Genomic DNA, 11441 nt, shown 5'->3' on the forward strand with positions numbered 1-11441 from the left:
AGTTACAGCTCAATGTATAAACGAAAATCTTACTGCAAGTGCAAGGTAATCAACTCATAGTTAAGTTGTGTAGAGTCAATATACAAACAAAAATGCAGGAGGTTCAAAATGGCAAATTCCTATTCATACAATGCACACTCTTTATAGCCATCACACTAAAAAGACAAAGTTATGCCCAGCTAGGGTGCCCCTTTTTTCATGTACACATTTGGAAAAAAGATGCACCACTAAATTTATATCTCAATTTCAGAACATGCAGCAATCAACCACATTAAAGGCAGTGGACACTATTGGTAATTACTCAAATAATGTTTAGCATACAACCTTACCTGGTAACATGTAATGGGGAGAGGTTGATGGTATAAAGCATTGTGAGAAATGGCTCCCTCTGAAGTGACAAAGTTTTCTAGAAAGAAGTAATATTTGATTTCGAGACCTCCGAATTAGATTTGAGGTCTTGAAATCAAGCATCTGAAAGCACACAACTTCGTGTGACAAGGGTGTTTTTTCTTTTAATATTATCTCGCAATTGAGCTCAAATTTTCACAGGTTTGTTTTTATGCATATGTTGAGATACACCAAGTGAGAAGACTTGTCTGTGACAAATACCAATAGTGTCCAGTGTCTTTAAACCATTGTATCATAATTGATTTTAAAGATAAAATCTTTCATTCAAAATCAATGGAAATCAATTGTTTATGTCTTTGCATTAAGTTTTCACTAACAAACTAAGAAACAACTGTTACCTGAAACCTATGCACATGTGTTGGGCACTTTCAAAGCTTTAATGAGGGGTTGTACTGGGCCAAATTTCATAGAGCTGCTAAGCACAACAATTTGCTTAGTATGAAATTTCTTCCTTGATGAAAACAGGATTACCAACCAAATTTCCATTAGTTACATATTGCATGTTACTGGTATTCAGCTGTTGTTTGCTTATCCTGAAAATCACGTGGAAATTTGGTTGGTTACCCTGTTTATATCGAGGAAGAAATTTCATGCAAAGCACATTTTTGTGCTTAGCAGCTCTATGAAATTGGGCCCAGATGTCATGACTCTTGCCACCGGAATTATCCATTAACTGTGTGGACCCTGAATGAGGCAAAGAATACCTACAAGTGTTTCACACCCCATGTAAAACAAAAATCCCCTGGTACTTTAGGTTGGGACCGAACCCACAACTTCCAACTAGAAAGTATACTCTGGAAAGTAGACAGTTTTGGGTTCAACTCTCACCTCCACTAACAGCCTGGGCCCAATTTCATAAAAAGTGAAGCACAACAATTTGCTTAGCATAAGATTTCTTCCTCAATAAAAAACAAGATTACCAACCAATTAATTTTAATTTGTTGCATATTGCTTGTTACTGGCATTCAGATGTTGTTTACGTATCCTGAAAATCACATGAAAATTTGGTTGGAAATTCTGTTTTTAATAAGGAAGAAATTTCTTGCTAAGCAAATGTTTGTGCTTACATGCCTTATGAAATTGGGCCCTGGATCTGAACCTCGCTCTCTTATGTACATGTCCACAACTGTTAGAACCTAATGCAGCAAATTATTATGATTTGGGGTTGAACAAAGCAAAAAATTTCCAGAGTGGGACTCAACCAACCCACACTTGGTACAGCCAGTCCCACTATAGTCAATTTTTCTTTGTTCAACCCAAAATCATTAAAATTTACACAGTCAGTTTTTCCTTGTGGTTTATAAAATTTGAAGCAAATTATCCTCAGGTCTTTCAGAATTCCATGTGAAGAAATCCACTAACACTGAGTTGCATTTAAGCCCAAACTCTTTTTCTAGAAAGTGGAAAAATGTGGGTTCAATTCCAACTTGATATTTGTCTGTGTGTTGATTCCACAGGAACTGAAAGTAATTGGTATTTGAACCTGCTGTCAGCTGTCACCTAAACCTTTTTTCTTTGATGAAAATTCTCAAATTCCTCAACATTTAAGTGGAGACTACATATCAAGCTACATTTAAGGCTCAAAATGCTCAAGATGGGTCGAGCTACCCCTAAGGGCTCAATTTCATGGCTCTCCATGCTTACAATAAGCAAAGAATTTGGCGATTACATCAAGCGTAGGTCACAGGTTAGCAGGGAATATTTGCTTGCGCCAGTGCGTACTCCACCTTAGGGATTCTTCACTTACACAGCTGGCGCAGAAATTCAGTGCTTGCACAGTAAGCAGAGAATGGTGATAGTAAGCGGAGTTGGCGGTACAGAGCCATGGAATTGGGCCAAAGGGCACCAGGGATGAAAGGACAATGATTGTGGAGGTGCTGTCTCATCAAATCTTGGTATGCAGCTCATTATTGCTAGTTGTGTAACTAAAGCCACTCTCAAGATAGACTTGCGGACAAGTCATAAATGGTCTGTCGCGGAGAAAGTCGGAACGCTATCACTGCGACAGACATTTAACGACTTGTCACCAAGTCTACTCTCAAGGCTGACAAATTGATGGATGACTTGTTGGCTCTTGGTTGTTCTCTCCTTGACTGACACTGACCTGACTCTCTATAGGTAAGATGGTGAGTTGACCTGTGAGTGACCTCTCCTTGTGTTTTGGCATCTCATGTACTAATTGCTAAAATTAATAACAAAACAAAAGAATATTAGCATGTGTTATTCAAATTTAATTTTTTTGAATGAAAGCATAATTACATAAAATAAATTACTGTACCATACCATATGACTTAAGGAGACACTGTCAGTGTACTGATCAATAGTGCAATACGCATGTAATGGCAACTTTATCCCAATGCTTGAAAATTCTAAGTTTTACTACCACACCATCCAATAGAATATTAAAACAATATTTGTGGTGCATTTTCCAAATAATTGTCCAGCAATTGTCTAGGTATATTTGAGCCCTCCATTAGCTACCCAGTAATTGATTTGTTTCCTTAATTACCTAAGCTCTTAAGGACGTGGAAACACTTTTTATCAGATTTTTTTTTCCAGATTAGAAAAAGATCAAAAATTCACTATCACAGCACCCAATATGTTTTGGGAAAAAAGTCACTAAAATCATAATAACAACTCTGGCACCTGACCCACCCCCTCATTAGGTATTTGGAATGATCTATCCTGGATATCAATAAATTGATTCCCCTGGCCTTTACACTTTGGAGAAATGCCTCAACTAGTCTTTGTGTGGTTTGATTTATGCGCCCTTCCACTCAGTAAAAGGTTAAAGGGATAATATAATTGGAACCTTAATAAGGACAATAAAACAAGCTAAATGGAGATGGGCTGGACACACTGCTAAAGAAATTACAATAGATGGACAACAAGAATAATGGATTGACAACCAAGGACCGGGAAAAAGAAAAAGAGGTAGACAGAGAAGAAGATGGAGAGATGACCTCAGCTAAGCAGGAACAACATGGAACCAGAACTGCAAGAAATAGAAATGTATGGCGTCTACATGAGAAGGGCTACATCTTACACTGGATGAACACAGCCTAAATGATGATGATGATGATGAATTTGAACCTTTACAGTTGTAGATACCATAATAATAAGTTTTACTGACCTGTGAAAATTACATTTCAAAAGGTTGTAGAGTTCTTGCAGAAATTCTAGAGTTGTTTTGTCCACGCGGGAAGAACAATCTGTAGTTGAATACAAAATCAACTTTTGGGGTTTAAAAGTGATGTACATAATGTGTCCATAACTGCAATACTTCAAAGTAAAAGGTTTCTCAAAATGCAAACTAGCCAAAGCTGCTGTACTTTACCGAGTAATTAGTTGTTGTTGCCATTGATTTTCAGAGTCATATTACCAAATGTATACAGACCCTTTCAAGGAACTTCAGGTTAAAGTTTTCAGGTTTATTTATTTCACATTATTAACCAAAGAAAGTAAATAACAGAAAGTTACTTTTATATGTAAAAAATAAGAAAGAGTTGAGAATAACGTAAATGCATTAATGCAGAGGGATACTTTTTAAAAGCAGCAGAGCTTGTAGACTACAGTCCATATTTTCAGCGTTCAATTACTTTGAGTTAAAAAGTCATGATAAAACAGCTGCAAGATTTTCCAGAAAACCCAAGTTGTTTTCACTTTTATATACAATTAAAAATTGGTTTTTTTGGTAAATTACCAATTTTTTTTGGTATAAATAACGTGCACTTAGATATTTCATCATAATTTGTAATGTTTCAGATTTTAACTTTTTGGCCCCAAACCAGTCATTTCCTTGTTTATTTTGAAGTAAATATTTAGGTATTTTTATCTTCAGTTCTTATTTTTTATTGTAAAAGAAAAAAGAAAAAAAGACATGTTAATTTATATACAATACCAAAATCCACTGCATGGTACAAATGTAGCTCCACTCAGATCAGATGCCAACTACAAAAACAGGGATCCTCAGCTGAAGAAAATGAAACCTACAAAGAACAACAACAAATGAGGTTGAGAAAAGTTCTTAACAATATAGCAGTGTTTTAGATCTCGAGATCCAATTTCATAGAGCTGCTAAGCACACAAATTTGCTTAGCACTTCTTCCTTGATAAAAACAGTAAGCAAATTTCCATTTGTTGCATATTGGTATTCAGCTGTTGTTTGCTTGTCCTGAATATCACTTGGAAATTCAGTTGGTAATCCTTTTTTTTTATCAAGGCAACAATTTTATGCTAAGCAACGTTTTGTGCTGAGCAGCTCTATGAAATTGGGCCCTGGTCTCGGTCTCCCCCTCGGATGTCAGGGTCTCGGTCTCGGACTTTGAGGTCTCGACTACAACACTGAATGTTAGTATTGTAGGCCATCTACTAAGCACCCTCTACTTTGCCTGAGGCTGCTCTAACTTACCAAACTCTGTGATCGACAGTGTCCCAGAAATGCCATCATTATGTAATGTGTCATCGACAGTCAGGAATTGAAGCTACGAGAAGACAAAACAGAAAAGGTAAGTATCTGTGAATAGAAAGTTTTTATTTTCTTGGAAGGAGAACTTACCAACCCTACCAAATACTTAACCAAAGTCGTTGAAGAATGAGTTGATATCTGGGGAAGAAAAAAATAAAATGGTTATCATACCTGTGAAAAAAGTTCTATTTCGCTGCGGAGGAAAGGGGAATTATTTGCTGTAAAAAGAAAGTGGTTAGTTCGCTGTTGGAGGAAAGAGGAATTATTTGCTGTGGAAGGAAAAATTGTGGTTAGCACTTTTGTTAGGAAAACCGCTTACCACGGTGCACCTTACCTTACCCATAGAGTTTACCATTACCCTTCATTTATACTTTACCTCATACTTAACCTTGCTGCCTTGTTCTCTTGTTCTATCTCAGCAGTCAGTACACCCTTCTGCAGTGGGTCCAAGCATCGAAGACTTTGGTTCATGGCATACAGTAACACTTAGTCTTGGTATCAAGTAGTTTGTTTTACTATATGTATCATTCAGCGAGTCTTTGTTGGAGAACAGCACAGTTTTTGTGTGAACATACTGTTTGCTTGAACCAAGACTAAGTATACTGCTTATACATTACCAGCCAGAAGAGTTCTTAACCTGTTATGAGGAAATGATTAGTGCTGTATTTTCTAGACCTACACTGGCATTTTACTCTAAGCCTTCTATAATTACTTACCACACACCAAACTGTTTACCATTCAATCTCCATAAATCTCGTCTTCAATCTCCATGGCTGGTATCTCCACATCATCAAAGAGTGTCATCATTTTCTGGGGGGGCTGCGATTTTTGTCATTTTGTGTTTATTTTTTTCTTCGGTGTTTGCCTAAATTATTATTCGCATAAATCGCATGCGCCCGTATACATTAGCACGGCTACACAATCTTAAGATTGATAGTTGCTATTCTTAGCTGGTATGGGCTTTTGTAAACAAGCTTGGTTGTTGGGGTTGGGCTCAGGAGTTGTTGTGTAATTTGGTGTTTAATCACATGATTTATTTTGTAATTTATAGTCTTATTATTGACTGAGTAAGGATGTTTTAAGCCAAACATATTTAATTGGTCAACGCTGACAATGTTGGAAGATTGCACAACAAATTTTGTTTGGGGTGTGGACCACTTACATTTTAATTTCTAAAATATTGTGTAGAAATAATTGTGTGTAACTGTAACAATTTATTTAAGAACAAAAAAGGTCAAACTTATTTACAGAGTAAAACATATTTAAAAATAATATAACAAGAGGGTACAGGCAGTGCCAGATAGAAATAGGTCAACTATAGATATATAGCAATTATTTAATCATGATAAAATTTTGAGTTAAACATGACAACTGTTGACATCAGCTTGTAACAACCCAGAGAAAACCTCCATTGAATTGAGCCAAAAATTACAACAATGCATCACTGGCTACGACCAACATGCAACACAAGGAAATTAACCATCGAGAAAGATCAAATTGTGGTAACATCACCAAGAAATACATAACAAGTTGACAACATCAACAAGCACCTCGTTTAATATTCTGAAATATAAAACCCGCAAGATTATTTATTGGGGGAATGTGGTTAGATCTTCGCTTACCGTCACGTTGCCTTTCAATACTCTGTCTTTACCTTGTGACGAAACCATTTACCACACAATCCATAGATAAAAGTCTCTTCAAAATAGTGTCAAATTACCGAATTTTCCATTGGTTTACACAAGTAGGCTAGAGTTTCTGGAAACCAATGATTTTACTGTCAAAAGTTTCGTTCAGTTTTTAAAACTGGAATGTCAAAGAAAAACCAATCCATCGACAACATTCTCCACACTCATATGAATTCATGTTCCTTGGATGAACACTGACGGCTGTCCCAGGGCTGCAGGCATAGTTCACCGGCGCGTTACTCTCCTGGGGCTGGCAAGTTCGCCCTGGTGAAGAACTCCAAAGAAAAACGACAAGTTGTCAAGTTTTGCTGCAGTCTTTTGTCCAGAAGAAGTTTAACATTGTTCTTTGAGTTCCCATTGTCTGTTTTAAAGGTCAACATTAATAGAGAAGGCTAATGCTTATTCCGTGGAACTCGCAAGCAAGTGGGAGGCTCAACAGCGAAGTTGCATCCATTATACAGTCATTAGTTATCGTCCGTGAAATCTCGCGCTCAACTTCGAGGAGCTCTCCAAACTGGTTGCAAACTCAACACAGAATAAACAGATTTTTGACAAACAGTACTCAATTAATAGCCTTCCTAAAGTGTCTAAAGATTCCTTTTAATGTGGTAGGATTGTAAAATGTCAATTTTCGTCCAGTTTGAGTTCCTCAAATCCCGTGTAAAAGCCGAAGAAAGAGCCAAGTTGACGTCCGTGTTCCTCACTGCTACAATTTAACTGTATGGCATTTCAATACACACGCTCGCCCCCACTGCAACACTGTAACTGTAGCATTACTCATTATCATGGCACGCGCCACAAAAATAAATTTGCATCACAAGGCAGTTGCATTCCTTATTTTTGCTACATTTCAAGATTTAGCTGAAGCCCCGCCCTCTTGCCCTGCTTGGCTTGAAAAGTCACCTGTGGTTGGAATTTTGTTTTGAGCTCATTATAAACATTTAAACGACAACCTTTGCAGGCTCTGCCAAAAAAGGGGAAAGTTTGAAGCCTGGTTCTGCCGGCGAAATCCATGTTTACAATACTTTATCGATCCCCTCAAGTTCTCAAGTTGCAATCTACTCCAACATGTCCCCGTGTGCTGTCACAAATATATTTATTTTCTTGATACAACATTATGGGTCAGGCAACTCGTCCATTCCAGCATGGAATTGGTTCAGTTATTAAAACAGTGAGAAACTAAACTATTGAACCATGGTAGAAGACCCATTGGACAGACCAAAACAATGTTTTAGACATTAAACTGTTCTAGAAATCAGCCGAAATCAGACACAGCTCTGGGCGAAATTGACCAATTCTGACATTGGGGCGCTATGCAGGTTTAACGGTGTCAGAAAGTTTCTTGCCTATTTTTTTTAGTAGCGCGATTCTTGACAATCATACCAACAATCTTGAGACGGTTATTGTGAAATGTGCTATATAAGAATTGGTTATACTTATATTATTATTTACAAAAGTTTTACTACTCCAACGATCAGCACAATTTCCTGACACCTAGGTCTAACACATTACGAACCTATCCCTACTGAACAATATACCCCAATCTCCTACCCTTACATCCACCCACCCTCAGTTACAACCGAATCTCCCTACCATGAAACCATTCCCCTACCACCCTATACACACATCCCCTACCCTTATTACACCCAGCTATAACAACAAATATCAAGGAAACATAGTCCCTCACTCCTCCCCTTCCCCTCACGCCTCAGTCACCCCCCCCCAAACCTATACCCTGACCATATCTTGGCCTATCATTAACGACCACCCCCTACCCACAGACCCAACCCTATCCCAAACAACTAGCGTCTAACAACACCAACGATCATAGTCTTTTTTTCTTTTACTGACCCTCACATCAATACCCATCAATCCCCACACCAGCCCTTCTCTGTTTTCGAAGAAAAGAATTGGACCAATTCCGACAACAGGGGGCGGTATGCAGTATTAACGGTGTCACTTTTTCTCTCGTCTGCTTTAAATTGAAAGTTTTTGCCCGTATCGATTGTTGCCGACAATCCCATTAAAGCCATTGGACCCTTTCGGTAAACAGTGTTGTCCAAGGCCCACACTTTGTGTACCACAACTTCGATATCAAATAACAAGCCTGTGAAAATTTAGGCTCAATCGGTCATCGGAGTCGGGAGAAAACAACGGAAAAACCCACCCTTGTTTCCGCGCTTTTCGCCGTGTCATGACATGTGTTTAAAATAAATCCGTAATTCTCGTTAACGAGAATTTATATTGTTTTGCTGTTTTTTCAAAAAGTGAAGCATTTCATGGAATAATATTTCAAGAGAAGTCTTTCACCATTGCTTTCTGTAAACCCTGTAAGTTATTTGTAAATCGGTGAACTTTTCATTTTTTTCTGAACCGAAAGGGGTCAGCATTTATTTTAAGTTACTATTAAATGTTTAGGCCAACGAAAAATGCTACTTCTTAGGTCTGACACCACCCCCTACCATACCCTCTTCTACCCCCCTTGTTTACTAATAGTCATGCAAGCTCAAAACTCCCTAACGTCACATTCTTCCCCTACCTGCCAACACCACTCCCCTACCCTTCAACCTGCTGCTCGTGATACAAACGAAACCTATCCCGACAGGCCCTTTACCATCCCCCTCTTACCCTCAAACTCAGCCCCACCCAGATTTTCCCCTACCACCATCCCCTACGCTCAGACCAGACACTACCCCTTACAATTAGTTGCCAACATTTCCAATGAGCATATACCTACTGACCGTCACACCCATCCCCTGGCCCCGTCAATCCCAATCTTTTTTTTTTTTTTTTTTTTTTGGGGGGGGGGGGGGGGGGGTTGGAGAAAGAAAGTTCTGGCCCAAATGAACAAATTCCGACAATAGAGGGCGGTATGCAGTTTTAACGGTGTTAATTTGTCACTCTCGTCTACATTTTTAAATGAAAAGTTTTTACCCGTAGAACCCTATTTTCAAGGTCCGACACATCCCCATTTCCTAAGCCCCGCACTTGAAACTCCCTACCACAACTTGCTTCCCCACCACCCAAACATAACACCCATCCCCTACTACCTCCATGCTCAGACCTTACAACCCGCTGCTAACACCAACGAACCTATCCCTACTGATCCTCAGACCCATCCCCAACCCTCACACCGACCCCAAGACCACCCCTTCTTGATCCCTTCCTGGCTTTATGTCCAAAGATTTTAGAAGTTAGTTTTGAGTCAGTTCCCAAAAATTGAGTAAACTATAATAGTCCCAAGAGCAACATTGCACCCAATTTCAATAAACCTTAAGAAACGACCCTCAAATAATTTATTACTTGACACTGTGTCACATTTATTTATAGTGTATTTTATTTCATGCAAAAAATACCCTGAATATTAACTCAATATTATCTGATAAATACATAAATCCAAGTGATTCAAAACACTATAAAGGTGATTAGAATGCTATGTTTTTAAAATAGTTTTGTTTACCGTCTTTCTTTTTGACCGTACAGTTTTGTGTAAGCAAAGTTGTGTAACCCAAAGTATTAATTTATGACAAATGATGAAATTTCTTAGTAAAGAACTTACATTGCATGTCTTGTTTTGGGGGTATTTTTCTATTTTCTTTTCACAGTGCTTATTCCACTGACTGGTGGCCAGGCGAATCAACTAATTGTTAAAAAGTACAATTTTGGGTTTTTTTTTCAGAAAGAATTTCCATAATTGTTTTACTTTCAATTGGTTCCACTTCTGTTTTACACCCCCCCCCCCCAAAAAAAATGGTTCGATTCCCACTTTAGCTGTTTGTGTAATTTTTACCACATGAATAGAAAGCCCCAGAGTGTACAGACATGTTTAGTGTGGCAGGTAGGTAAAGGAATTATGTGTTTAATGATACTTAGTAATTGGCACACAGTCATATGATGTAAAGAAAAAGATACTTGTCTATAGGCCATCAAAGATGTGTCCATGAAGAACTATAGGTAGAATAACAAACAATGGCAGCCATTTTGAAAACTGATGACTATTCTACCTGTACTTTTTTAAAAGACCAATTTTTGATAGCAATATCATTTTTTCCTGACGACATACTCTGACTGTCAACCAAATTCCATTCTTGTGTCACCAAAGACACACTTCCTCAAGTTAATCTGCCCAGGGGTGGATTTCACAAAGGTAGTCCTAACTTAGGACTAGTCCTAGGCAATGCTAAGAGATAGGACCAGTCCTAAGTTAGGGTGCTAAGAGATAGGACCAGTCCTAAGGTAGGACATCCTAACTTCCTAACTTAGGACTAGTCCTATCTCTTAGCATTGCCTAGGACTAGTCCTAAGTTAGGACTACCTTTGTGAAATCCACCCCAGTTTCTTTATATTTAACTCATTATCTTGATAACACTATTTCTCACATTCATTGTTTTAAGAGGCTATATACAACAAACTACTTTCTCAAGTGCTAAAGATGCTAGATCAATCCAGCCACCTGATCAGTAAAGTTGCTGTTGAGATGAACAGATGACTTAAGAAATGACAAGATGGTGTCTCATCAACCCTTAATTTGTAGCTCATATTGATAGTTACAGAAAACACTGGACACTATTGGTTATTGTCGAAGATCAGAACTTTCACTTGATACATCTCAACATATGCATTAATTAACAAACATGTGCACAATTTGGCTCAATTTGTCATCAAATTTGCAAGAAAACAATGAAGAGAAACACAAATTTGTGAGCTTTCAGATGTCTGAGAAAGGCTTCATGCCTGAAGTTTTTCTCATATTCAAATATTTTAGTGAGAAATAACCTCTTTCTCAAAAACTATGTTACTTCAGAGAGCGAGTGGCTTCTCACAAAGTTTTATATTATCAACAGCTCTCCATTGCTCAGAACCTAGTAAGTTTTTAT

The 11441-nt window shown here is 38.0% G+C and overlaps 1 long non-coding RNA gene across 1 annotated transcript; it reads right to left on the minus strand.

Moving 5' to 3' along the window:
- Positions 1 to 1433: 1433 nt before the first annotated feature.
- On the minus strand, positions 1434 to 7303 carry LOC117291947. The gene is made up of 4 exons (XR_004519224.1): positions 4820 to 7303; positions 4310 to 4397; positions 3542 to 3620; positions 1434 to 2590 (listed from the first exon to the last, which is right to left on the minus strand). It is a non-coding gene; the product is annotated as an uncharacterized LOC117291947 (long non-coding RNA).
- Between the last annotated feature and the right edge of the window lie 4138 nt (positions 7304 to 11441).

This window comes from Asterias rubens, chromosome 1 (genome assembly GCF_902459465.1).
Source record: "Asterias rubens chromosome 1, eAstRub1.3, whole genome shotgun sequence".
Taxonomy (NCBI): Eukaryota; Metazoa; Echinodermata; class Asteroidea; order Forcipulatida; family Asteriidae; genus Asterias; species Asterias rubens.